This window comes from Sorex araneus, chromosome X (genome assembly GCF_027595985.1).
Source record: "Sorex araneus isolate mSorAra2 chromosome X, mSorAra2.pri, whole genome shotgun sequence".
Lineage (NCBI taxonomy): Eukaryota > Metazoa > Chordata > Mammalia > Eulipotyphla > Soricidae > Sorex > Sorex araneus.
This window is the reverse complement of record NC_073313.1, coordinates 114,249,450-114,264,389: the sequence shown is the minus strand read 5'-3', so window position 1 is coordinate 114,264,389 and position 14,940 is coordinate 114,249,450. Positions and strand designations below refer to the sequence as shown.

The 14,940-nt window shown below is 52.3% G+C and overlaps 1 long non-coding RNA gene across 2 annotated transcripts in view; it reads left to right on the top strand.

Moving 5' to 3' along the window:
• The window catches only part of LOC129400127 (uncharacterized), a 98,238-nt gene that overhangs the window by 34,856 nt on the left and 48,442 nt on the right, over positions 1–14,940 (top strand). Inside the window, exons 6-8 of one of the 2 annotated variants that reach the window (XR_008627452.1) lie at positions 3,978–4,181; positions 5,388–5,529; positions 7,180–7,281. This is a non-coding gene — a long non-coding RNA (uncharacterized LOC129400127). Of the gene's footprint in view, positions 1–3,977; positions 5,530–7,179; positions 7,282–14,940 lie in introns of both variants that reach the window. The other variant, XR_008627453.1, reaches the window with a different exon arrangement.

Genomic DNA, 14,940 nt, shown 5'->3' with positions numbered 1-14,940 from the left:
CTTCTTGGGGACCAGGCTTGGCTTTCACTAACAAATGGCACTTGTGTAGCTGGCTTGCCTCTGCTCTGGAATTCTTTCCTTAGCAGGGGCAAAAACCTGACAGGCCTCCAAAATGAATAGAAGCGGGTCAGAGTGATAGTACAACAGGTTAGGCGTTTGCCTTGCATGCGGCCGACCTGTGTTCCATCCCTGGCATCTCATATGTCCCCCAACGCCGCCAGGAGTAATTCCGGAGAGCGGAGCCAGGAGGAAGCCTTGCGCATCGCCGGGTGTGACCTAAAAGCAAATAAATGAATAAATAAATAATACAAAATGGACAAAGGGCTCTCAGTACAGAACCCTGGCAACACTACAGAAGAGGACTATATTCATATATGTAGATAATTCATATGTCTGCATACAGGCACATATATGATGTACATATACGCACGTGTTTATGATGTGGATGTGTGAATGAGAACTTCCGATGACATTTACACGCACCCATTGTTTCCATGTGTACTTATCCAGATTCAGTGAATGAACACACTCGGGATGTGCAGGGCCATCATCCTGTCTAAGGGCAGGGAGATTGTGGGGGCGCCACCTGCTTCCTGAACTCCAGCCAGGCCCACCCAGACACATACACGGGGCTGCTGAGTCCTGGTAGACATAGAAGGAACAGGGTAAGCAAGGCTGGCTTCTCCCCTGAGATGGCCCACACTGGGTCCTCCTGCTGCCAGGATGTTCTCTGAGGGGCCAGAATGTCCCCTCACAAGGCCTCTGAGCAGCCTGGAGGAGTTCAGCAGACTCATTCGAGGGTGGCTCAGAGAGAAGACCACTGAAGGGGCTCTGGCCACCGCCCAGGAGTTACAGTGTCCTTGGAAGGTTGGGGTGCCACAGACCCGGACCCTGGCCCCTTCCGGCCTCCCCAGCTCATCACTGCTAGAGATGGAGAAGGAGATGGAGATAGAGATGGAGATGAAGATGGAGATGGAGATGGAGATGGAGATGGAGATGGAGAAAGAGACGGAGATGCATGGACCCTTTGGGCACTTCCTGTCCCCCTCTAGCACCCCAGCACCCAGCCCCACTGGGCAGACTCTGAGGATTCCTTGGCAATTTTTTTTGACACAGGAAGGGCGGGGGAGCTGCCCTGTGAGGGAGCTGGTGCCGTTCCTGGGACAACAGCGCCACCAGGCGGCGGCTTCTTCACGGAGGCCGCGTGTGCGCAGCAGGAAGAGCCCGGCCAGGGCCCTGGGCAGGGGCACCCAAAGGCCCCCAGAGAGAGGGCATCTCCGGACCCGCGCTGGGCAGGCCCCAAGGGCTCCGATTCCCGGCTTGGCCACCGGGGGCCTCCTGGCGCAGGATGCGGGCACGGGCGCGGGCGCCTGGGGCCGGCCTGCAGGCGCCATGTTCTCAGGGAGGCTGCCTGGGGCCTGCAGCAGCGTCCGCCTTCCCCCCTGCCCCAGAGACTCAAGCACTGGGGGCCCCAACACCACTGCCCTGCCCGCTTTCCAGCTCAGCCCGAAGACCAGGGTGCCAGTGGGGAGGCCAGCGTGTTTTTTCATGGGGCCACAGAGACCTTTAGGTCCCCGCACCCAGTATGCTTGGTGTAGTTTCAGTTTCATGCAAAAGAGATTTACAATGTTCTTTCCCCAGGAAGCAAGTCTCCTCACTCCACGCCTGAGGCACCCCCAGAGTGTTTCTGATGGGTATCCAAACCGGGTGGTAGGTCCACCCATATTTCTGCATGAAGCACAACATTGTAAGATGCAGTTTACATATTGTAAGATGCAGTTCCACTACCTCTCAGCAACGACAGGGATATCAGTGAGAGACGGTAACGAAGAAGCAGCTCTCAAGCAACTGACACTCAGCGATTAACGTTCCTTCTTCCCTCACACACCCTGTGTCCTGGACCCACACCCAGAACTTGGCATCTGTTTCCTTCCAGAGCTTTCCTCCTTGTGTCTGCACCTGTGAGATGATGGCAGGACATTGGTGGAAATCCTAACAGTCCCTCACTACTGAGCAGGACTTCGCGGCTCACAGGAAAACGGGCACAGTCTCTTCTGCTGACGCAGAGACTGACAACGTTAATGATCGCTTACAAGGACAGCCTTAGTGGTCTAGTGTTGTGCTGGAGCGAGCCACAGGTGAACTGAGAGAGAGACAGCTCCGGACAAGACAGGAAGTTTATTAGAAGCTCAGTGCTAAGGACCCCAAGTCAGAAGACAAAGGGACTAGGAGCCCTGTTTGCTGAGAGGGTCTCTCTTTTATCTGCTCTAGGTGGGCTATAATCTATGTACATTTTTTTAAAATATAGGAGTACTGCCATTTATTCAGCCATTGATTAAGCTGATTGAAATTGGGCGTCAACTCCACATTACTTTTTTTTTCTTTCTTTTTTAAACTGACTCACCATGAGATACAGTTACAAAGCTTTCAAGTTCGAGATTTCGCCGTATAAGGATCGAACACCCATCCCTCCACCAGCGCCCACTTTCCACCACCACTGTCCCCAGTATATTCCCCTCCCGCCCCCATCCTAGTTCTCCCCTGCCTCCCTGGCAGGCAGTTTCCCCAATACTCTCTCTCTATTTTCGGGCATTGTGTTTTGCTCGAATTTTCCCACCACCATTCAAGCCTGTCTGCCAGGGCCAGATGCTAGATCATTTATTGTCCTTTGCTCATTTTTGTAGATCATGGGTGCCAGGGCCGCGCGCACTTCTGGTATCCTAGATTGTAAAAGGTTGGGTTCCAGAGACTTTTCCGTAGGGCACGAATCCATTTTGGGATTTACTTGGGCGTCTCTGGATCGGGCAGGGTTGTTGGTGCGCTAAGATGGCACCCAGAGGCACATTGTGGGTGTGACAGCCAGGCCGACGAGTGGGCGGGTAGCTGGGGAGATACAGCCCAGGCCTCTGCCACCATGCGGCCTGGAGATTTACTCCTGGAACCCGCACACCCGGGCCTTGCTTGTGGAAGCTCTTAGTCCCCGGGATTCCATCTGGAGTAGGTGGGGAGACTGGACCTGCTCCATCTGGGGTGCCCTGGTGCAAGTGGCTCATTATGGGGCCTGGAGAGACCTCTGGCTCTGTGGCGTCTTCCGGGACATCAGTGCCCTGTCTCTAGGCAGGGCTGTTGGTGCGCTAAGATGGCGCCTGGAGGCACCGTGCAATTTGCCAAACAGGTGCCACTAGATGGCAGGATTGCTCCACAAATGCCAGGGCGTGCTTTGCCAGTTCTGGTGCCTGGGTAGGCGAAGATCTGTGTTTCAAATTAGACTGGTGCTGCAGGTGGCGTCAGGAACTCACCTGATGAGACCTTTGACTTTGGCTCACTTAAAATTCGGACAGAGTTGTGCACCAAATCAGACCCACGGTCTCACTACCTCTCTCCCAACAGCAGGGAGATCGTTCTACCACAGCCTGGCATGTGCTGTGAGAAGACAGAAAAGCTGGGAAGGGACATCAGGGTGAAAAGGTCCTTCTTGGGCCATGGAAGGGAGGTGGTGACAGGAGAGTACCCTTGCATCCTTACTGCAGCCTAGAAATGGACTCAAGACCTAGGATTCCCTTGAACTTTACCAAAAGGGCCTCTGGGATTGTAAAGCGAGTTACTCTGGGGGGGTGCGGTGCTCAAATATAAACATCAGCCTGCCCAGGCTCTGTTCACCCTCTCAGTGCCCTTAGTAAACCTCAATTATCGTTTCCTTCTGAGGTATGTAAAACAAAGTGTTACTTGTGCATCTGCCAAGCTTTCAGTAATTGAATCAGCAATAGAAGCATCATCTTCATCTCATTATAGTTTCAGCACTAGCAGGAAAAAGAAACAACCTCCACCCCCCCCCCCAAAAAAAAAAAAAAAACCCAACACGGATCTGGTCACATACTTGATTTCCACAGTGAAAAAGGAATTCTTTTTTTTTTTTTTTTTGAGAAAGGAATTCTTGAATCTTATGGCTAACCTTATTGGATCTTCTTTTCTTGCAGTACGACTGCTCAGCTGGGTGAGAGAGTGTGAGGCATGCAGAGATCTCCAGATGTCTGTGCTGATGGGCCCTCTCCAGACTGTCTCTGCAAGCCAGCCACCGCCCCATCTTGGGTTTCTGGTGAGAACATATCCCCCGTCCCGCCAGGCCTGGTGCTGGGCCAGGCACTCATGCAAGAGCGAGCAGAACATGGTTGGAGAAACAGGTATGTAAGTGCCACTCAAAGCGCAGTGCACAGAGGCCTTTTAGACTGGCTCTCCGAGGACCCCTCCCTCCGTAGGTCGGGACTGTTGCTTTATATGGGAGAGAAGGGGCAGTTAGTGGTGGCATCACTGGCCAAGGCTGTCACAAGTGCCACGGCCCAAACTTGTGCTGGGTCAAATGCTTACCTAGGTACAATCTGTTTCCACATACATGCACTGTCCTGTGGGACTCTGCTGTCACAAGCACCCATGTACTAAAATTCTACAGCGGTATATACTATTGAACCTTCAGCGGGCCGTCTCCTACTCCAGACGGAAATAGCAGCATCACTGCCCCTTTTCTTTTTTCTTTTTTTTTTGGGGGGGGGTCACACCTGGTGATGCTCAGGTGTTCCTCCTGGCTCTGCACTCAGGAATCACTCCTGGTGGTGCTCAGGGGACCATATGGGATGCTGGGAATTGAACCCGGGTCGGCCATGTGCAAGGCAAACGCCCTCCCCGCTGTGCTATCTCTCCAGCCCATCACTGTCCCTTTTCAAGGGATAGAATGCACTCATTTTGGAAAAGTGAAGAGAGGAAATAAAAATCACTAAGAACAAGTGACCTGCAGATGGTCCCCATTTCCAGTTTCTTCATTCTGTCACCTCCTTAGCTGCTGAGGTCTTGGGATGAGTTCAAGACCAGGCACTGGCCCTAGAAGATATTAAAGGAGGAAGCCTCAGCTTCCCCTTGCCAGCTGCTGTGAGCAGTCCCATTTTTAACTGCCCCCATCCTAAAATGTTGACATTCCTACTCATTCGTGACCCAGGAAGTTTGAACCACTGTCCAACGTCATAAAATTCTGCCCTAGAGCCTAGGCTCACCTCAAGACTAAGATAATGGACAGTACCTAAGGCCAATGGCCAGGCCACTCTGGGATCCTTGCTTTCCCAGTAATATTCTTGTCAATTGATAAGAAATGCAAAGGATCTGATTTTTAATTTAAAAGAGGCCACACACACACACACACACACACACTCCTTCACCTTCATTGCATTTACTGTAACATTCACTGTAACCCAATAATGCAGAGACCAAGTTTCCCTATATAAAAAAACCCCACATATCTAGTCCTAGTTAATTGACTCCTATACTGACTTCCTCCCCAGCTAGAAAGTTTCCTTCCGTTCCTCGTCTACTTTCCAATAACCCTTTCTTTCTATTTCCAGCTCAGCGTCTGAGGATCTTGGGAGCCGTGGAGCAACTCTGGAGCAACACGGAGACACGTTGTCATCATTCCTGCAGCAATGAGAGAACATGTCCCTCTAAATCCACACCCTGGGAAGGCGGCGATCCTGCCAGAGATGACAGGTATGCCTCTCCATCCCCATGTGCACACTCACTCTGGGAAAATTCACTTTTTTGAAACAAAGTTTGCCTGCAAACTCCTAGAGAGGTGAGGAAGTCGATTTTAGACAAGTATTTATGCCTTTGTAGACTCCTCCAACCTCAAGGATCCAAACGCGAATAGACACTACTTCCTATACTCCCTGCTTAACACCCCCTAGGCAGTGCTGAATAGAAGGTTCACCAGGATTTTAGGACTCCATGGCTGTTTGAACATTGAGCTGGCCTGAGGGTATTGGTGATGGTGGTAGTGGTTGGCAGGGGTGGGGAAGAGTGATTGACACACAGTGGTGGGCGCGGCCTGCATCTAGCTTGTTGCTCCAGCACCAAACAGGACCAAACAAGTGCACCATTTTTGTGCTTGGCCTATTTTGCCCTGAATATGGCTGGCATGTTAGTCCGGAGAAATCTGAGGATATACTGAGTCACTCTTCGGATACTTGAGGTGGACTTAGCCACCTGGCATCCCCAGTGTCAGTTTGGAGGGAACAACAGGAGCAGTGAGTAATATACCTGACAGCCAAGTAATATAAAACCAAATGTCGGGGGCTGGAGCGATAGCACAGCGGGTAGCGCGTTTGCCTTGCACAGGGCCGACCCAGGTTCGATTCCCAGCATCCCATATGGTCCCTTGAGCACCGCCAGGAGTATTTCCTGAGTGCAGAGCCAGGTGTGACCCAAAAAGAAAAAAAAAGCAAAACCCAAAAACCAAATGCTTTTGGGCTCATGTGAGGGGCTATTCCACCCACAAGTTCTTAGAGAAGGAATTGAAAACTTTGCCGGCGCCGCTGGCAAGGGACTGGGGCGATTGCCTAGGGAGTCCTGTGTCTGGTGACCCTAAAGGGAGCCCAGGCCAGCGCAGGCTACAATAGTAGCGGTGGCAGTTGCGATCCCTGCTGCGGGGATTCTTTTACCGGGACCCGCCACAGCATAGCGATGCTTCGGGGTTTCGTGCCGGGGCGGCTGGCTGGCTCCAAGGGGGAAGGGTGCACGGGCCTCATCCACATCTTGCACAAGTTCCTGAAGGGGTCTTTCACAGTTGGGAGCGCGATTCCCACCCCAGCCGGTGGCCTGTGGACTCTAGGCTCCCTGGGCCCGGTCGGCCTGGCGCCAGGACTGTGCACTCAGTTCAGGTGCCAGCCACGGGTAAGGCTCCAGTCTGAAATAGCCTTTACCAGGGACGTCACTTCTTCCAGTCAGCACCTGCTCACTGGTGCTCTGTGCCCGGGTGGCATGTCTGTTCCCATGTGAGAGCCCCGCCAAGGGCACTGCATAGCCACTGGAGCACCGCTGGTCTTCGGGCTGAGCTGGAAAGCGGGCACGGCCGTGGTGTTGGGGCCCCCAGTGCTTGAGTCGCAGGTCCCCAGAGCCGGGAAGCCACACAGGGGTGGCAGGGGTGGCCGTGACCAGGCTGGGGCAGGAGGGAATGAGGACGCTGCGGCAGGCACCAGGCAGCCTCCCTGAGAACATGAAACATTAATCGCTAAGTGTCAGTTGCTTGAGAGCTGCTTCTTCTTTACCATCTCTCACTGATATCCCTGTCGTTGCTGAGAGGTAGTGGAACTGCATCTTACAATATGTAAACTGCATCTTACAATGTTGTGCTTCATGCAGAAATTTGAGTGGACCTACTACCCGGTTTGGATACCCATCAGAAACACACTGGGGTGCCTCAGGCGTGGAGTGAGGAGACTCGCTTCCTGGGGAAAGAGCCTTGTAAGTCCCTTTTGCATGAAACTGAAACTACACCCAGCTTACTGGGTGCGGGGACCTAAAGGTCTCTGTGGCCCCATGAAAAAACACGGTGGCCTCCCCACTGGCACCCTGGTCTTCAGGCTGAGCTGGAAAGCGGGCAGGGCAGTGGTGTTGGGGCCCCCAGTGCTTGAGTCTCTGGGGTAGGGGGGAAAGCGGAAGCTGCGGCAGGCCCCAGGCAGCCTCCCTGAGAACATGGCGCCTGCAGGCCGGCCCCAGGAGCCCGCGCCCGCGCCCGCACCCTGCGCCAGGAGGCCCCCGGTGGCCAAGCCGGGAATCGGAGCCCTTGGGGCCTGCCCAGCGCGGGTCCGGAGATGCCCTCTCTCTGGGGGCCTTTGGGTGCCCCTGCCCAGGGCCCTGGCCGGGCTCTTCCTGCTGCGCACACGCGGTCTCCGTGAAGAAGCCGCCGCCTGGTGGCGCTGTTGTCCCAGGAATGGCACCAGCTCCCTCACAGGGCACCCCTCCCCCCGCCCTTCCTGTGTCAAAAAAAATTGCCAAGGAATCCTTAGAGCCTGCCCAGTGGGGCTGGGTGCTGGGTGCTGGAGGGGGACAGGAAGTGCACAGAGTGCCCAAAGGGTCCATGCATCTCCATCTCCTTCTCCATCTCCATCTCCATCTCCTTCTCCATCTCCATCTCCTCCATCTCTTTCTCCCTTTCCATCTCTATCTCCATCTCCTCCATCTCTTTCTCCCTTTCCATCTCTATCTCCATCTCCTCCATCTCTAGCAGTGATGAGCTGGGGAGAGGGGGAGGGGAGAGTGCCCCAGGTTTGTGGTGCTGTGGCACTGAGGCTGAACCCCAACCTTCCAAGCACACTGTTCCTCCTGGGCGGTGGCCAGAGCCCCTTCAGTGGTCTTCTCTCTGCGCCACCCTCGAATGAGTCTGCTGAGCTCCTCCAGGCTGCTCAGAGGCCTTGTGAGGGGACATTCTGGCCCCTCAGAGAACATCCTGGCAGCAGGAGGACCCGGTGTGGGCTGTTTCAGGGAAGAATCCAGGTGTGCTGACCCTGGCCTAGCTCCTTCCATGTCTAGCAGGACTCAGCAGCCCCGTGTATGTGTCTGGGTGGGCCTGGCTAGGGTTCAGGAAGCAGGTGGCGCCCCCACAATCTCCCTGTACTTCAGACAGGATGAGGGCCCTGAGTTTGCCTTGATCCACATTCCAAAGGTGTTCATTCACTGAGTGCGGATAAATACACATGGAAACAATGGGTGCGTGTAAATGTCATTGGAAGTTCACATTCGCGCATCCACATCATAAGCAAGTGCGTAATGTACATCATATATGTGCCTATATGCAGACATATGAATTATCTACATATATGAATATAGTCCTCTTCTGTAGTGTTGCTAGAGTTCTGTACTGCGAGCCCTTTGTCCATTTTGTATTATTTATTTATTTATTTATTTGCTTTTGGGTCACACCCGGCGATGCGCAGGGCTTCCCCCTGGCTCCACACTCAGGAATTACTCCTGGCGGCATTGGGGGACATATGAGATGCCAGGGATGGAACACAGGTCGGCCGCATGCAAGGCAAATGCCTAACCCGTTGTACTATCGCTCCGACCCGCCTCTGTTCATTTTGGAGGCCTGTCAGGTTTTTGCCCCTGCTAAGGAAAGAATTCCAGAGCAGAGGCAAGCCAGCTACACAAGTGCCATTTGTTAGTGAAAGCCAAGCCTGCTCCCCAAGAAGCCAGTAGCGGGGCGGAGATAGGACTCATCATGGAACGATCCTAAGAGTAATCTGGGCCCTGGCCATATTATAAGCTGCTACCAATACGCCCAGGGGTGGGAGATCCATATCCTTGGGTGGGGGTTTCCTGGGAATTTCCTGGGGGTGAACAGTTCTCTGGGAAACCCTACATTTACTGGGCGTTCTGTCTCACCTGGTCCTGGAGGTCCCGGAAGAGAAGAGAGTCCAGAGTGAGTGAGAGAGTGGGGGGAGAGGGGGAGAGTTGAGGCTGGGGCTCCTTTTATCTGCTACCCTGTTTCTGCCACAGCCACCGCATTATCTATTCTGATGCTCTGCTTGTCTCGTGGGCCTGCTTTAAAGTGGCCTGACCCGGGCTGGGGCCATGGTACAGCTGGGAGGGCGTTTGCCTTGCACGCAGCCTACCTGGGTTTCATCCCTGGCATCCCATGTGGTCCCCTGAGCATAACCAGGAGTAATTCCTGAGTGCAGAGTCAGGAGTAACCCCTGAGCATTGCCGGGTATGACCCAAAAAGGAAAAATGGAAAAAAATAAAGTGACCTGGCACTTGACCCTTTGCTCCAGGCATATCAACAGGACAAGCCCAAGGGCACCCACCCTTCCCTGCTCTGCTTTGGAACCACTTTGGATGTGGCACTCTTGATAAGCAGTGTTCCCGTTCCAAGCCAGAGCTTGTTTTCTATGCCAGGAAGAATGCTCCCAAATGCCTCTTTCTTTTAAATTCCCTCCCCGCCCATGGGACCACATGTAGTTTTTCTTTCCAGTGCCTCGAGGGCCCAGTGAGGCAGGAAGAGAAAGAAAAATCCGAAGGGCAAATCCTGAGCTCTGGTTTCATTATTTTGTTTTGTTTCTGCTTCACTTGGGGGCCCTTCCCAGGGGCTCTCCCAGGCTGTGGCCATTCTGTGCTCTTCCTTCCGCCCCACGCAGCCGAACACAGTCTACCTGTAGGTGGAGAGGGTACTAGAGCATCACCAGACTTGGTACTGCCCAGAAATACATCACTGGAGACCTGATTTTCACAGCCCTTGTTGCACCTAGGGACTGGAGCCATAGCACAGCGGGGAGGGCGTTTGCCTTGCACGCGGCCTACCTGGGTTCGATTTCTCCGCCCCTCTCAGAGAGCCTGGCACGCTGCTGAGAGTATCCAGCCTGCATGGCAGAGCCTGGCAAGCTCCCCGTGGTGTATTGGATATGCCAAAAACAGTAACAATAAGTCTCACAATGAGAGACGTTACTGGTGCCCGCTCGAGCAAATCGATGAGCAACGGGATGGCAGTGCTACAGTGCTACAGTTGTACCTAGAGGCGAGATGAGAGGGGTCCCAGAGTTCTTTAGTCTCCAGGACCCCTGAGGCTTCCTCTGGCCTAAAATGGTAGCCCCTGCATCCCTGGCCAGACAAGATGGCTGCGGAGACGGCACCCCTCCCCCACCTCCGGCTCCAGAGGCAGCTCTGAGACGGGCGCCCAGCTGGAGCCTGACCCTTGGTGCCTCCCTTTGCTTCCACGGCCACGCCAGATGCCCTCATTTCTAGACCTGAGCCCTCCGTGTACCCAGTTCGCCCGCACCAGTGGCCGCGGTGAAGGCAGTGAAATGAACAGACGCAGCAGCAGCGCTGAACAGTTCCCCGCTTGGTGGCGCTGTCGGTCCAGAAACGCCGGCCACGGCCTCGCCCTCCGCCCTTCGTGGGGGAAAAAACTTCCCATAGGCAGTCTCAGAATTAAACTTTATTTAGCCTGAAGTCAGGGGTATTTGACACACCTTGGGCGTTTTTTTTAAGGAAGCAGAAAAGTAGTAATAAAGACACTTGAATGAAAGAGATGACACCTTAGGATCTACTGCTGCACTGTTCTGTCACTGTCATCCCTGGCTCATCCATTTGCTTGAGCGGGCACCAGTAACGTCTCCGTTGTGAGGCTTTTTTTTACTGTTTTTGCCATATCAAATACACCCCGGGGAGCTTGCCGGGCTCTATAGCTTGTTGGCTCTGCAAGAGGGGCAGAGGAAAGGAAGACAGGTCAACTCTGTGCAAGGCAAATGCCCTACCCTCGCTCCTGCAATTCTCCTTTGCCCTGTCCTTTCTCTGCTCAGGAGACAAGGATAAATAAATCATGGATATCTTCGCAGACAGAATCCTAGCAGGTATCTGGGGACAGACTTACATAGGACATGCAGTACAAGACTTGCTGTTCCTCCTACCGTCATGGAGGGTCTTGTCGAAGGACCTCACTGCAGTGCAGGCTCAGGAATGGCCCCGGAGGGACTCACAGAGGCTGGCCAGGAAGCAAAGGATGAATTTTCTTTTGTTTTCCTGGCTTACCTTCTGGGATCTCATTGCCGCAGCAGAGAGTTACGGGTTTGGTTGGATGTCTGCGGGTGGTACGTAAGTGAGGGAGAAGTGTCCAAGATGCTGGCGCGGACACTGGTAGCTCCTTCCACATAGACAGTGGATTTCAGGAACATTAATTTTGTGGTTCTTTGAAGGTCACCGTGGGAGGGGTTGTATGGCTTAGCCCACTCTTCATCCACTTGTTCATTCCAGCATGGCTACATACGTTTACACATAAAACTGTGTGCTGGGGGGCAGGGGAGTTTCTGGAGCTTACATGGCCGATGCCACACTTTCCCCCAGTCACAGCCAAAGCCCTTATTCTTGCGTCCATGTCCCTTCTCTCCTCCCTGCAGAAGTAAACTGCATCTTTCTGGTGCAAAAAAAGTAGCAGTGGCAGGTCTCCTTGTTGCTCCAGCATTTCCAGATTCAGAAGCATTTAAATACTGAGCCAGAGGCAGAAAGACAGAAAAGATTATTAGAAAGCAGACGAGAAAGAAACTCATTACTGGGGACGAATGTGATTTAGGGCTAAGGGTAAGGCTCCTTTGTTTGGGGGTTTGTGGGGGGGGGTTCATAGGAACATTGACTTTAGTGCTTCTTATCAAGCGGTTGGGGCAAAGTGTGAGAAGGTTCCCAGTTGTTCCCCACAGATCACCACATCCCTTTCATGTTGTTAAGATAAATCTAACATCCCTATATTCCCAACTAGGCCAGGGAAGCTGTTCCCTCTCTCCCTTGGGATTCTTGGGGTATTTAGGTCTCCTGACTGTTTGCCTTGGTACAGCCTGTCCTCTTTCTGCCTCCTATGAACCAGCCCAAGGCCCGGGCCTTAATTGAATCCATGTGTTCTAAAATATGGCCTTGGGAAGCTGTAGGCTGCCTCAGATTCTAAGGGAGTCCAGGGAACTGCCAGAATATTTAGAGTATAGAATGGGGGATGGTAGCTGGGAGCCTGCTTCATGAGCGGAGGGTAGAAGGCAGATGGAATAGAGAAGGGATCACTGAGAAAATGATGGCTGGATGTTATCCTACAGCTGGAGGAACCAGTTGGGATGGGAGATGCATGCCGAAAGTTGATAATGGACCAAACATGATGACCTCTCAGTGTCTGTGTTGCAAGCCATAATGCCCAAAAGTAGAGAGTAGAGAGTATGGGGAATATTATCTGCCATGGAGGCAGGGGAGAGTGGGAAAGGGGGGGTATACCCGGGATATTGGTGGTGGGAATGTGCACTAGTGGAGGGATGGGTGATTGTGTGATTGTAATCCAAACATGAAAGCTTGTAACTATCTCACAGTGATTCAATTAAAAAAAAAAAAGAATGGGGGATGGTGAAAATGGAACCACTCTCAGTAGCTAGGGGAAACTGAGGATTCCTGTTTCATTTCTGTATGCGTTCAGGGCAGAATGTGAACAGAAGCCAACACCCGAGGGCCCTTTCCAGTGGCCTGCTCTGACAGCCGCGTTTTGACACGTGGCTTCTCTCGCAGGCTCGCTGGCCTCGGCACCTGCACAGCTTAAGCAGTCGGCCCTTCTACATCCTCTCAGTTTCATTTGTGACATCCCCCTGGGGTCAACTGCCTCTTTAGCTTCCTGGGAACAGGAGCACAGATTGGTTATTGTTTCTCTTCTTTCGGGGGACTCTGTTTTTCTTGTCTCACTTCCGCAAGACCAGTTTACTGAGTGGTGATGCGGACGACGCCCAAGTGGCAGTCACGGATCTGTGTCCATGCGCGATTCCCAGGTTCTTCGATATTTCCAGGAATGAAAATATTGAATAATGAAGATGCTCGGACTCGGGATTGGAAAGTAGCAAAGCTGATTGGAACATAAAAGAGAGAAGAGAAGGAGCTCCGCAAGTGGGGAGGCACTTAGTATGGGACTGAGTTAACTGTAGCCCTTTTTGGTAGATTTTTCCAGGAAAATTGGGTCTTAGGGTTGCAGAGAACGCAGGGGATCTACAGGGTGGTCATGCTCGTCTGTCTTTCTGGTCACTGCCTCGGGTATTGTTCATGATCTCAGTCTTGTGACTCCTAGTTCTGGGACAGAGGAATAGGGTCGTGGGGAGCTCCAGGAATGTTAAAAATAGGGCCGTGGTGGATGGGGACCCGCTGGCGAGGGAAAACCCCCTGCTTGTTGGCAAGGGGAAACAGGCTTCCTCTTTCAGTAGTTAGCTACATGAAGTGTGTAGAACAGGGTATGTGTTCTCAGCCCAGCGTCCACTCGGAGGACAGATGTTGGGCTGAATCACGCCTCAGCTGCTTCCAGGAAAGGTGCCTCCCTACCCCTCACCCACTTTTTCTTTGCTGGGGTTTGAACCCAGGGTCTCACACAGGCAAGATGCTCCTTCTCTACATTCAATCCTGAGCCAAACGTGCCTCTAGGGGAAAAAAAAAATACTCTTTTTATATTGTGGTAAGGGACCGGAGTGATATAGCCCAGTGAGTAGGGCGTTTGCCTTGCATGCGGCTGACCCGGGTTCCATTCGTCCGTTACTCTCAGAGAGCCTGGCAAGCTACCGAGAATATCCTGCCCACATGGCAGAGCCTGGCAAGCTATTTGATATGGCGTATTCGATATGCCAAAAACAGTAACAATGGGTCTCACAATGGAGACGTTACTGATGCCCACTCGAGCAAATCGATGAACAACGGGATGACAGTGCCACAGTGCAGTGCTATCATATATTAGGAGTGTTACTTTTGTCGATGGTTGCATTTTGCTAATATCTAGTGAACATCCTACCTCAGCCCCCCAAAGTGTAAACACAGTATTTGATTTGCCAGGACTTTGAAATTACCAGAGGCTGCCAGAAGGTAAATACTTTGTCCCTATATTACTTCAAATGTAATTTTCCTCTATGCCTGGCAACCTGTTTGTTAAAACTATATAATCCTGAAATCTGGATTAACACTATGAAGAAGCTACAGGCTTTACTCTGACTTCTTCTGCTAGGAGCCCCCCAAATAACTAAACTCTGGATAATGAAAGGTCTTTCTTTGATCAGCATTGCAAAAGTGAGTTATTTAGTTGGGACTCTACAGGTTTTCCAGCACCATTTGTTGAGGATTCTTTCCTTTCTACTATACTCATAGCCTGCTTGGTTTTTGCAATGATAATTTCCTGTATGGTCGGAGTGATAGCACAGCCAGTACGGTGTTTGCCTTGCTCCTGGCCAACCTGGGTTCGATTCCTCCGTCCCTCTTGGAGAGCCCGGCAAGCTACCGAGAGTATCCCGCCCGCACAGCAGAGCCTGGCAAGCTACCCGTGGTATATTTGATATGCCAAAAAGAGTAACAGCAAGTCTCACAATGGAGATGTTACTGGTGCCCACTTGAGCAAATTGATGAACAACGGGATGACAGTGACAGTGATACATATAGCTTTTTTTTTGTAGGTTAGCTGTCTGAATGTCTTTAGGGTTCCTTTCTGAGCTCTCAGTTTTATTTCTTTGGTCCATGCGTGTGCTTTGATTCCATTACCACACCGTGGGAATTAATAGAGCTTGTTCAATAGCCTTATTAGAAGTAAGAGAATATGTTGTCTTTTTTTCTCAGGGTTGCTTTGGCTATTTGAGTTTTTTG